We start from the raw sequence: 11,679 nt of genomic DNA, 5'->3' as shown, positions 1-11,679 counted from the left end.
CTACCTGGGATTTTATAAATCTTTCAGCTATCAGTCTTTCTGAGCTCCAAATGCAAAATCCAGCAGCCGAGGATATCATGTGGATTTATGACCTGGGATTTATGAACTGGTCTGGATAAAATAAGAACTGCCTTGACATTTTTTTTGAGGTTTGAGGAAAAGAAACAATAAAAACCAAAGACCTGATTTCCAAGCCCCCCCCTTTTCAAAGCATGTTTATAGAAATGTGTGTGCTTGTAGATGTATATATTCAATTATTTTGATCTCTCTTTCTACCTGTGTGCTCTTGGTCCCTGCTGGGGCTGATCTTGCAGGGCTTCCTGCCTGGCATGGGGAGGAGGAAGTGGCACACATCTTCCAAAAAAAAAAACACTGTCTCGAGCCATTCCCAGCCTGCTTCTGGGTTGGGAAAGGTGCTGTAAGGGCTCTGTGAGATTTCTGAATGTCTGCAAATAGTGGGATAGCTCCCCAAAATGACGCTGTTGCAGTGCTCACCATGCCACTTTCTTTCATCATTTTTTTCCTTAGGTTATTTTGCAGCCCTAGGGTTTTGGGTTTTGTTGTTGTTGTTTTATATTTGTGGTGAGCTCTGTTTTTAGGTGTGCATGTGTATATAATGTGCGTACATATGTGTGCAGTGTACACTTGCATATATGTATATATTAGTGCGTATGTGTGCACTCATACACCTATGATTCAGCATCAGTATATACACAGATACACACATATGTATATGTATACATCTACATGTATATACATAAGCACAAATGTGTATGTGCACAAGCATACATGTATGTATGTAGTTGCATGCTTGTTTATTCCTCTATAACAATGCACACAGGCATACACATTTATGAACAAGTATTATGGATGGTTTGTGTATTAACTCTTTGATTAGAAACCAATACAAACTATCACTTTTTATTAATATTATTGAACCGCATGTACTTTACATGAGCTTTACAAGCCCATCCCAAAGGACTTTCTATCCTTATCTGTATCTCATGACCTTCGTTTCAATTTGTCTTATCTTAAAAACAACAATGAAAAAGAAAAGACAGCATTTACCTGGGTCAAGAGGAAAACTGCCAGATACATTTTTGGCATCTCTTCTGGTTGATCCTTTCGTACCTCTGCCCACATTTTCCAGGTGGATTTCTTTCCATGATCCTTGAGTTAGCTCTTTATTTTAAGGATAAATGTACCTCTTAGGAAAAGAAGACATATATAAACAAAACATATATAATGTATAAAACATATATAAACATAGACATATGTAAATACATATATATGTCTACATACATATATACACACATATATATCTACATACATACCTACATATACACATAGGGCCAATGCCAAGGATGCTGTTTGACCTCCACATGAAACCTCCTCGTGCTGATGACTGTTTCCCAAGGCTTCTGCCAGCCTTCTAGGAAGGAAAGCATGGGCTTAGCTAATTCTCCGGGCTGAACGGGGAGACAAGCCCAGAGAGGGTGGTGTGAAGGAGGATGCTCTGGGCCCTTCTTCTGGTGGTGCCTCAGCTGCACAGAGGATACGACACAAGCCCTAGGGGATGGGGATGATGCTCCAGAGCAGCTGAATTTTGCTCTGCACAAGAAGACCAAGCTTCTACGTCACCTCTGGTGCCTGGATAAGCTCAAGTGGAGGCACTTGCCCAGGCCAAGGAGCTCAAGCCAAACAACGAAACAATAGCTGGCGGCAACCTCCCAGCCCCAAACCCATGGACCACAGCCTGGAAATGCAGCAGGCTCGGTCAAGAAAATGTCAGCAGGTTGCAAGGAGCCAGTAAGGGCTTAGTGGCTGAACCAGTCTCTTCGGTGGAGAGCAAAAAAGGGTTTTCTTAATGGCCTAGTGTTGGTGGTGAACTGGCTTGCTTTGCTGGAATAGCCCTTGTGGGTCTGAAGCAAAAGGTTGTGCTTTGTCTTTAATTAGCACATATTCAGAGTGCTTTTTCAGCATGGCTCACATCCCAGGAATAATTTGATTTGGAGATTTTGTTTTCAATGAAATAGAGGAGTCCACATCTAATCTGAGAACTCTTATTTAAAAAACTGTACACATACACACTTCTTTTAAAATTACTGTTATTCAATGTGGATCCCCCGATTGCCACCTTTTAGAGTCCAGGAAGGCCGTGGCGAGCCCCATGCTCAGGGTGAGGAGCCAGCAGACCGCTTACCACATTGGGATGTCCCAACCTCAGCTTCGGTCATGGAAGTTCCCTGCGAGTTTAATGAGATTTAACAAACCAGGAGGGTGTCGATGGTTGGGAATACGTGTTCTGGTTTCCACGCCACTGAACCTTCAGCCACCTAAAGCTTCCAAATGGGTGATGCAGCCACCAGCATCTCCTCTCGGCTGCTTTGTGCTGGTACCACATCTCCTGCCCACTCTCGGTGCGATCGCGTCCTCTGGCTCGGTCTCGACATTTGAAATTCTCTCACCATCCGAGGGTGAGGGAGGGGGCTCCCGTGCAAGGCACTGAGTGCCTGGAGCTCGCTAAGTTCAAAGGCACCCTCCCGCCCACCCCAAGGATAGATGAAGCTGGCCCAGGGATGGCTGGAGGCCACACAGACAGGAAGGTATGTAGCAATCCATTTATCACTTTGCAAATATTAGTGCTGCTCGCATTTGCTGCAGCAATATTTCTTCTTGGAAATTGGTGAAGTGAGTAATAACAATGTTATTTATTCTAAGACCTTGGAGCTGAGAAGCAATAACAGGGGGACTGTTCCCTTGAAAGCTTCTGAGGTGCTGGAAATAAAATGGGGGGGGGAAATAGACCAACAAAGGGCTGGGGGAGAGAAAGGCACATTATAAAGCCATAGAAATCTTGGGTTTAATTTTGTTGCCCCAAAGGTAATAAAATGCATTTTGTAATGATTTATACACAAACAAGGAGGGGGGAACAGCGGCTGGCATTTTGAGCATCCTGATGGACGTGCCTCCTGCACCACAGGGCGGCCACCTCGCCCTCGCCTCTCCTCGCTTTTTTTTCTCCTTTCCCCTTTTTTTTTTTTTGTTTCTTTCCCCCTCTCTGCATTGCTTATCTGAATATATAGGGCTGCCCTTTGCTCAGATTTATGGGTTGGGGCAGCGCTATGTGTATTTACAGTCTCCTGACCTGAAGACCTACAGCTGAACAAGAGAAGGAGGAAACCAGGGCCCGTTCCATAAACAGAGACAGATACGGGGGGGAGGCAGGAGGAACTGCCAGCACTTAACATTTTTAACTATTTGGCCAAGCAAAGGAATTAGTGATTAGATTAGAGCCCAAGAAAAATGAGAAGCAGGGTTAAAGATTTGGCGGGGAGAGGGCTGGGTCCGGCCGGGGTCTGGCACGGGAGAAATGCAAAGTTGGAGGGGTTTTTGCAAAAGGTTTTCCGTTAAAAGTTAGAGGGGTTTAATAGAAGGCTTTCTGGGGCCAAAAGGCATAGGGATGAAAGGGAATCTCCAAAGCATCTTAATCAGAGCTGTGCTTTCCTTGGGCAGAGCCGCATAACTCTTTTAAAGCGCAATTAGGTTGCAAGAAGGTAGATTACTTAGTCTGTGTTTATTCAGGTACTAATTGCCTCAGATTAAGTAAAAGTTTGAAAGCCTTGCTTGACGGTAATAAATATTTCTTACGTCCATGTCTATCGGGTGGTTTGCAAGCAGAAATTTGGTTCAGATGAGACATATTTCAACTGGCCCGAGAATTACTTGACTTCTCTGATGTGAAAAGCAGCAAAAGTGGCAACAACCTGGAAAATAAATAAATGAAACGCAACATACGTAGGTCACAATATAGCATAAGTATATCAACATGATGAACAGCTTTGATGAAAATGGTAAACAAAACCACCCTCTCTTCCTGTGGCTTGTTTTACATTGCAATAAACCACTGACTCTATAACCTATCAGAACATGCTGAGATTTTATGCATCATTTCCAACTACTATTTGAACATTTGGTTTAGAGTAGTCATGAACTATAATTAATGGTATTTTTTTTTCCCTGATAAAAAGCGCACTTTATTGTAGTTTATTACCTGTTGGTCCAAAGCTCCATAGGTGACGTAAATTCATTGTGGGTTTTAGGACGGGGATAGAGGAGGGGGCTTCTGCACAGGATGATGATGAATCCACATTCACCATCTGTGATCAAAAGCAGAAGTTTTGCCTGGGCTTCACTGCCTGTGATGCCCCATCCAATGTGCACATATTGCTGGTCATTCTGAAGCCCGTTGGAAAACAGAAGATGTGAGAGGAATTTAACCCCGGTGCTGTTGCTATTGTCTGGTAGGACACTTCTATTATCGTTTCTTTTAGCTATACCATGTGCCTGAGTTTAGACCATGGGCATCACGCACTGGCATCCTTTCTCTTACAGAGGAAGACCCCCCAGAAAAATGGGGGGCTGCTGTCATCATCTCTGTGGTCCCTGCCCAGCTCCAGGTGCCAGCCCAGTGTTTCGCTTGTACAAGTGAGCTGGTAGCACCGGGCCACCGGGCGCAGCCTGCCAGGAGGAGAGGGGAAAAAAAACCTAGGCACCACAAAGAACATTGAGATGAATGGCTCTATTTTATGAGCCATAAAAGTTTTATTCATCTTGACACCGAAACAGGTTTAGGCAGCGAGCTGACACGCCTTAAATAAATAAGTGGAATTAATTCCCCGGCTCTTGAAACAATAGCGGCGTGCATGTCACGCCGAGAGCTGCCCCATTGTTTCCCATGGCTGCGCGATATTGATATTATTTGTGTTTTTCCGTGCGGCTTCCTCTGGGGCCTGGTTGATCCACTTCAGATTCTTCCCCTGTTTTATTAGAGGTTGAAAAAGGTTCAGGACCTGGTTGTACTGCTGCTCCCACCGACAGCTCAGGAACCAGTTTGGCGTCTGGTTTGTCTGTTGTTTTACTGCTGACCTTCAGCTCAACTTTCCCCCCTGACCCCAGGAGGCATCTATCATGACAAGAGGCTGTTTAACACAAATGGTGCCCATTTATAGGGGAAGAGAGTCAGAAGATTTCCTTTTTATGAAGAATTTGGTTTTTCACCCCTCTTTTCTCAGTCACCACAGGTGAAATCCCTCCCAGCAGCTGGCTTATGAAATAATGCGAGGGGAGGCCGTAATGAGCTGAAAGCACCCTCAGCTGGAGATAAATATATGCAAATGAGATGCACAAACAAAGGAGCCTGGACAGAGAAATATCTGCAATTCCAGCAAAATGCTGCCTGCAGCTAGAAGATGAACAGCTTTGATAAAATGGTAACAAAAAGCACCTTTTTATCCTCCAGCTTGTTTTACATTGCAATAGACCATTGTTATTGTAACCCAGCGGAGCATGCAGAGGCTTTTCTGCGCCGGTTCAAAAAAACCTGTTTAAACATTTGTTTTTAAGGCATTCAGGGGCGATGATCAATGCGCTGTTTTGTTTTTTTGCCGGCTGGGGGTATTTTTTCTCGGCTCGCTTTTGCTGGGGCGGGCGTTCTGGGGGCATCGGGGCCGTTCCCTGCCGCTGCTCCCGCCGTTATCCCGTTACCTGTTGGGCTCTCCGTGGGCGGCTTTGGTCGCACCGGCTCGCATCGAGGTGCGCCGCCAAAAATTTGGAGTTTGTGTCCGGCACCGCGCAGGGAAGCCGCGAGCAGCGAGAGGCAGCGCGGGGACGGGGTGTGGGGGGGAAATCCAGGCATGAGCATTCCCGAAGCAACACCCAAACAGGCAGCTTTAATGAGAGCAATCAAGCCTCCGAGCTAATTCAGAGACAGACATCTAACACGCTGATTTTAATAAGCTTTTAAAAAGGCAATCGCTAACTTTTAAAAGTCTCTCTTATTAATTTAATTGTTTGGGGTTCGTACGTTGCCAAAACAAACACAGCCACTAAAATATGGTTTCAATATGCAGAAGTAGCATATCTAGACAATGTTTTAAATTAGCCCTGTATTTTGGGGGCTGGAGGGGGAAAGGAGAGCGAGAGGCTGACTTCAGATGACTTAAAGACATTTTCTGAGCAGGGTTGGTCATGTCAAAATAATACCTTGACATTCTTGCCTCTACCTTTATGAATCCCCCAACATATCCGTAAGGATGCCTGTTTACCTATAGGTTTCTTTAGAAAATAAGCCCAGTCCCATACCATACGCAGTTTACTTGCTAAAATGCAGAGGAGAGAAAGGCACAGAAAAGACAGTGCAGCAATACCATTTAACTTCTAACCTCACAATATCATTAAATAAATCTTTATGAATTTATAAAAGCAGCGTAAACACCATAAAGTTTAGGCAGCCCTTTCCTCGAGGCACCAACCGCAATTTTTAGATCTGGCAAGAAGAAAAATAGACTTACCTTTTAGGAAAAAAAAAAACAAATCCACCTCTTACTACGTTATACGGCTTTGGCACTTACAGATGTTAGAGTAGACAAGTGTCGGATTTCCCGATGTCAAGCAGATTTCCTAATTTTTCATAAGCTTCTCCTGTTGCATTTTTGGGGCCAGATTCAAGAGTAATCAATTTAATTTGCGTGGCTGTGCAACGGCAATGGGTCTACGCGCACACGTAGGCTCTCGTGACCCCTGGAAGCCGACGGGCAGCTCTCCGCTGGGAGCCCGGGGTGCCCCAGGCGCAGGGTTTCAAGAGTTAATGGAAACTTGGTGAGGGCAGGGAGCCTTTCTTTTTGCAGCCCAGGTTTGCAGCAGCATAATTATGTTCAACTGCTGTTGTTTGAAAAGGGCAAACAGCATCTTAGGCACAGAACAATGAAATTACAGCTGAGATTTAGGTTAGCAAAAGCCGTCTTCTGCAGGCTTTTATGATTCATTATTTCCCATTAAATACAGTATTAGAAGTGTACACCAGATAGCTCATGGTTGCTGCGCTCAGAGCACATTATCTATATTACACAGGTCTGGGGAGCAGAATTAGAAAACTTTGGGGGAATGAGCAATATGTGTTTGCTGATAGAAGTACCATATGGCTCATCTTCCTCAATTGCTTTCATTGCGACTCTGATGCTGGAGAAATTAAAGTTTTATTTGATGTGGCACAGCTTAATGAACTGTCTTCTGTTAGGAAAATTGAATATGTTTCCTGTTATTTGAGCACAGAGCCCTCATGGTTTTGGCTGATGAGGGATGCATTATGTATTGTTTATTTAGCATTTTGAAAACAAAAGCAGATATTGGAGGTAAAATTGATTACCGCAGGATGTGTTATATAATCACATTTTTCTTTCTCTCTTTCTTTAATTTACAGCCCTGCCTATTATTTTTATGAGAGCCTTTTTCTATCCCCCCCCCCCAAAAAAAAAAAAAAAAAAGGAGAGAGAAAAAAAAGAGAAAGAGAAAAAAAGGGAGGGTTGAGGCAGAGCACAGAATCTCTGCTTTGTTTAAAAGTAGCATTACAATTTTTAAGGCTTAGGGACCAAAGTGCATGCCCACGTGCGTTAACCTGCAGGTCGGCTCTGGGGATGCTTTGTTAGCAGCAGCCCTGTTGCTGTTCCTCCCCGTTGGCTGCAAGACACAAACAGGGGAGCATCGGGGCTTCACCAAGCAAATCCCCCAGATTCCCTATTGCTAAATGTACTGGGGAGATGTAGTTGCACACTGGTGCTGGCCGAAGAGGAAGGGGTGGGTATCAGAGGGTCTGGTGTACAGGAGCGTGGGGTGGAGCGGGGCCCACGCTACCTGCTGCTGTCGTATCATTTATCTGCAGCAGGAGAGACGTTATTGATGGGAAGGTGGTTCAGTTAAAAGGAAATGTGTATTTTGTGTTGTGGTTTTTTTTTGGTTTTGTTTGTAATACATAGAGGTGCACACACACTAAGGCATATGTGCCATACCCATACCATTGGGGTGCTTTTTCTCTGTTAGCAGCAATAAATGCCATGACAAAAAGGGCTGTATTTGCTCTCCAGGTTTGTAAACAGACAAGTATATTTAAGTATAACGTGAAACTTCAAGAGGAAAAAAAAAATCTTTAAAGTATGCTAATCTGATTAATTCCCCTTCCACTCTCTGGAAATTCTGCCCGCTCCCTGTGATGCTTTTGCTGTTATCGATCTCCCAGCAAAAGGGGTGATCAGAGAGCTCAAAGTCAAAACTAGCCCAGCTCCGGTGCAGCACCTGCTCCTGCCCTCCACACCACTCTGACAAAAAGGCAATTTGTCTCATGTGCCCCTGGATGCTGGAGGACGTTGGCACCCGCACCCCTTCAGCACGGCTCGCGCAGAATCCAAACGCCATCCATTAAAAGAGAAAGTCCCAATGTGTTTATAGCAGCGGGCCAAGTCCTCGTGCCGACACTACTCCCATTGACGTCAGCAGGGCTTTTGCTCGAGCAGGGAGCGCAGGATCCTGCCCTGCACCTTCCTGAAGCAGAGACTGGGGGGGGGGGATAAGAAGCGGGGGGAAAAAAAGACAGAAAAAGAAATCACCAGTATTAGAAGGAGCGTGTTGCTCTTGAAAATGTCTCGTAGCAAAGTGATTAAGCAAAGGCCATGCAAACAGTGACTATAAATATTTTGGTTCTGTATAGCTGTTCAAACAGTGCCCCGCTGTAATTTCAGATGGGCTCAAAAATAAATAAATTACATGGGGGGGGCGGGGGGGGGGGGGGGGGGGGGGGGGCGGAACACAGAGGTGGGGGGGGGAGAATAAAGGATTACATTGCAGCTAATGCCAAAACCACAAAAAACTTCATTTATGAAAGGCTGCTCCATGACAGGAGCCTCCTTTGAGGAAGACCATTATGCATTGTTATCAGCGTGGCGTAATTTGACTGTTGACAAAGTATCTGTGGCAGTGAGAATGAAAGCAGTTAGAAGTGTGGCGGGTTGTAATCAAGAAGATGCTTAGCTGTGCAACGCTGCATCTTGAGCAGATTTGAATCAACATTGCCTTGAGGGGACACACACACGCACGCACACACACACACACACACACAAAAAGTCCATTAATTTTTAGTGGGAAAATTAGAGTGGCACTTGATGAAGTGAAATTTGACATGCGTTAATTGCTCCGCAGCTCCCCTAATTAGAGATTTTTCAAATTCTTTTACTGCTGTCAGGCTGATGCCGCATTGTCTTTGCTGGACAACTAGCAAAACTGCAAATTGGGCTGATAGAGAAGTCAGACGCTGGGCGATCGCTCTGCAGCTTGATCACCGCTGATCCTCATTTTCATGGGAGGGCCTACGAAGGGCACTGGGGGAGAGGGCGAGGACAATAAAATCCTTCTTCCTGATAAATAAGGAGCTGTGGTTTAACAGAGCTTGCTTAAAAAAAAAAAAATAAATAAAAAATAAAGGGAAACACAAAGCGAGACGGTAAAGGAGATGGTAAAGCGACAGAGTTTAAAACAAACCTCTCCCCTCTGTTAAACTCACACCGTGTGTAACATTTCATGGGGGATTCTGCCTATAGCATGGCACAGCCGAGGGTCATGTAGAGCCGCACGGTGCAGGGGCCGGGGCCGGGCAGGAGGGTGCTTTGCACCCAGCCACGGCGCTGCAGGAGCTCACGTGTGGGGCTGGGCCTCAACACAGGCTTTTCGGTGCTTTTGCTTTTGTTTTTTTCCCTCCCCGCTCACTCCTCCCCTCCCTTAGCCTTTGACCCTCTCTTAATTCATTAACATATTGAATTTTTTCAATTTTCCATCTTCTTGCAATAACAATATTAATGCCGGGGCCGAGGCCTGATTGGAGCTAAATTACTTGTTACCTGCTGGCATTTATTTATGTGGCATTGAATTATAAAGCTTTGCTATTGTCATGCCTTGGGCGAATTGTTTATGACACCAGTAATAGGAGTAATTGTTATTGTTGAAATTACCTGTCAGCTACCCATAGCAGTGGCCCTTGTCCCACTGACAAATAGTGACAGGGGAGAGGGATCCTCCGCACGTCCTCCTGATGACTTCTCCTCCGATAATAAGGAGTGCAGGGCCTCTGATAATTTGCCTGTCACTGCCGAGCGCGGCTCAGAGAGAGTTGGCCAAATTGTTGTCATTCACTTTGACAAAGACAGCAAAACGCTCTGGAGCAGGGAGGAGGATTATCAAAATAAATGAAAGCGCTTACACATCCTTTGTTGTTGTTGTTTTGTTGTTTCTTTTTCCTTTTTTTTTTTTTTTTTTTTTTGCATTCTGTGATTTTTCCCCCTCCTTCCTCACCGGCCTGCCTTCATGCAGGGGTTGCAAAGAGGGGCACACACGTCACACCCGTGTGACTTCAGAAGGGCAGGGGGCTCCTGCCATTTGCTTTCTGTGTGGGTTTCTAAATACATGTTATATTTTTCCCTCCGCCTAATGCTGCCCACGGTTCAGGAATTACCGAGTGTCATTGCGAAAAAAAAAGAAAAGCTTGGGTGGTGTTTCTGCTGGGTGGTGGTGTTGGTTTTTTTTTTAATATTTTTGGCTTGCTTTGTCTTCCATACTGGGCAGCAGCATCACTGCTGTCAGCCCTTCTGCCTTTGCCCAGGGCCATGCCGCCATCCCCCAAATTACCTTCCCCCGCACCTCCTTAAGCAGAGGAGGTCCTGCTGCTAACGAAGCGAGCAGAGGGCTCCCCGCCAGTAACGAGGTGATGTTCCTTGTCATAGAGCTGGGCCGCCTACCCAACCTGCGGCACCCACCCCGCACCTCCCACAGCTCATCCTGTGGCAGCAGCAATCACTACTTTACGCTCAGGTAACAGCTACCCGGGGCATGAAGTGCCTCCGGTGCTGCTTTAGGCCCTTTGCTGCCTTTAGCCCCACCGTCCGACGGGCCGAACCTCCCTGTGCGGCACCATGACAGGGCTTCGTCCGCTGCCAGGCTGTGGCCTGGCCCACGCCGATGTCAGCAGCGCCCCAGCCACGTGCCGGCCCCCGGTGGTGCTCGCTCCCATGAAGGGAAGGCAAATTTTGGCAGGGGGGAACCGATCCCCCTGACTTCAACTCTGCACCGGCGCGGAAAGTGTTTCATTCATAACCATTCGGCTCAAGCGCATAATTTAGCCGAATTATCAGCCGCCTCCATCTTTCCAGGGAACGAGCGCAAACAATGTTTTAGGAACAGACATCTAAATTTAGTAGGTTTTGAATAATTGATAGGATTGTGTGACAGAAGATAGAAACTTATGTTTCTAATCATCCCAGAGCATTTTCTCGTTCCTCCCACCCCTAAATGAAGTCACTTTGTTTGCAGTTAAATACACGGAAGATGTCCACTTAACAAGTCTAAAATTGTGATACCATTAAGGGGTTATCCGCGGCAATAAAACGCAGGGAACATGCCTGGGAACGCGATCTGTAAGGCAGATAATTTTTAAGAATGCGGCTTGTCCTTGCTTTGTCTGGATAGAGACACGCTAGTGATCCTGGGAGGGGAAAAAATAAGGCACGTTTCAAAATAAAGATATTTAAGACGCGCAATACATTTCGGGGCATTGCTGGAAGCTCCCGTTTGATGTTTTTCCTATAAAGCCTAAATTAAGCCTCCGAGGGACGGCGATGTGTCTCCTGCTCCTAGTTTCACCGAAAACCAAAATAGGTTTTAAATGGCCACGTTACGAACATGCGGGCACGCTTTCGCACACAACAGTAATCGTCCTCCCTCTGTTTCCCCCCTTCGTTTCTAAACACGGAGCCAGCGTCACGATAATGCATCTTTACATTCAAAGCTCATTTGAAATGT

At 45.7% G+C, this 11,679-nt stretch overlaps 1 long non-coding RNA gene across 1 annotated transcript in view; it reads right to left on the bottom strand.

Annotated features, from left to right (window-relative positions):
- LOC106044703 (uncharacterized) overlaps window positions 1-11,679 on the bottom strand; it is a 54,005-nt gene that overhangs the window by 731 nt on the left and 41,595 nt on the right. The window contains exons 6-9 of the long non-coding RNA XR_010830796.1: window positions 4,055-8,388; window positions 3,652-3,767; window positions 1,335-2,246; window positions 1,069-1,207 (exon numbers count right to left, since the gene is read on the bottom strand). This is a non-coding gene — a long non-coding RNA (uncharacterized lncRNA). The remainder of the gene's footprint in view (window positions 1-1,068; window positions 1,208-1,334; window positions 2,247-3,651; window positions 3,768-4,054; window positions 8,389-11,679) is intronic.

The sequence above is a fragment of the Anser cygnoides genome, chromosome 3, assembly GCF_040182565.1.
Source record: "Anser cygnoides isolate HZ-2024a breed goose chromosome 3, Taihu_goose_T2T_genome, whole genome shotgun sequence".
NCBI lineage: Eukaryota > Metazoa > Chordata > Aves > Anseriformes > Anatidae > Anser > Anser cygnoides.
Note: the sequence above shows the minus strand (reverse complement) of the source record. Positions and strands in the feature narration are given on the sequence as shown.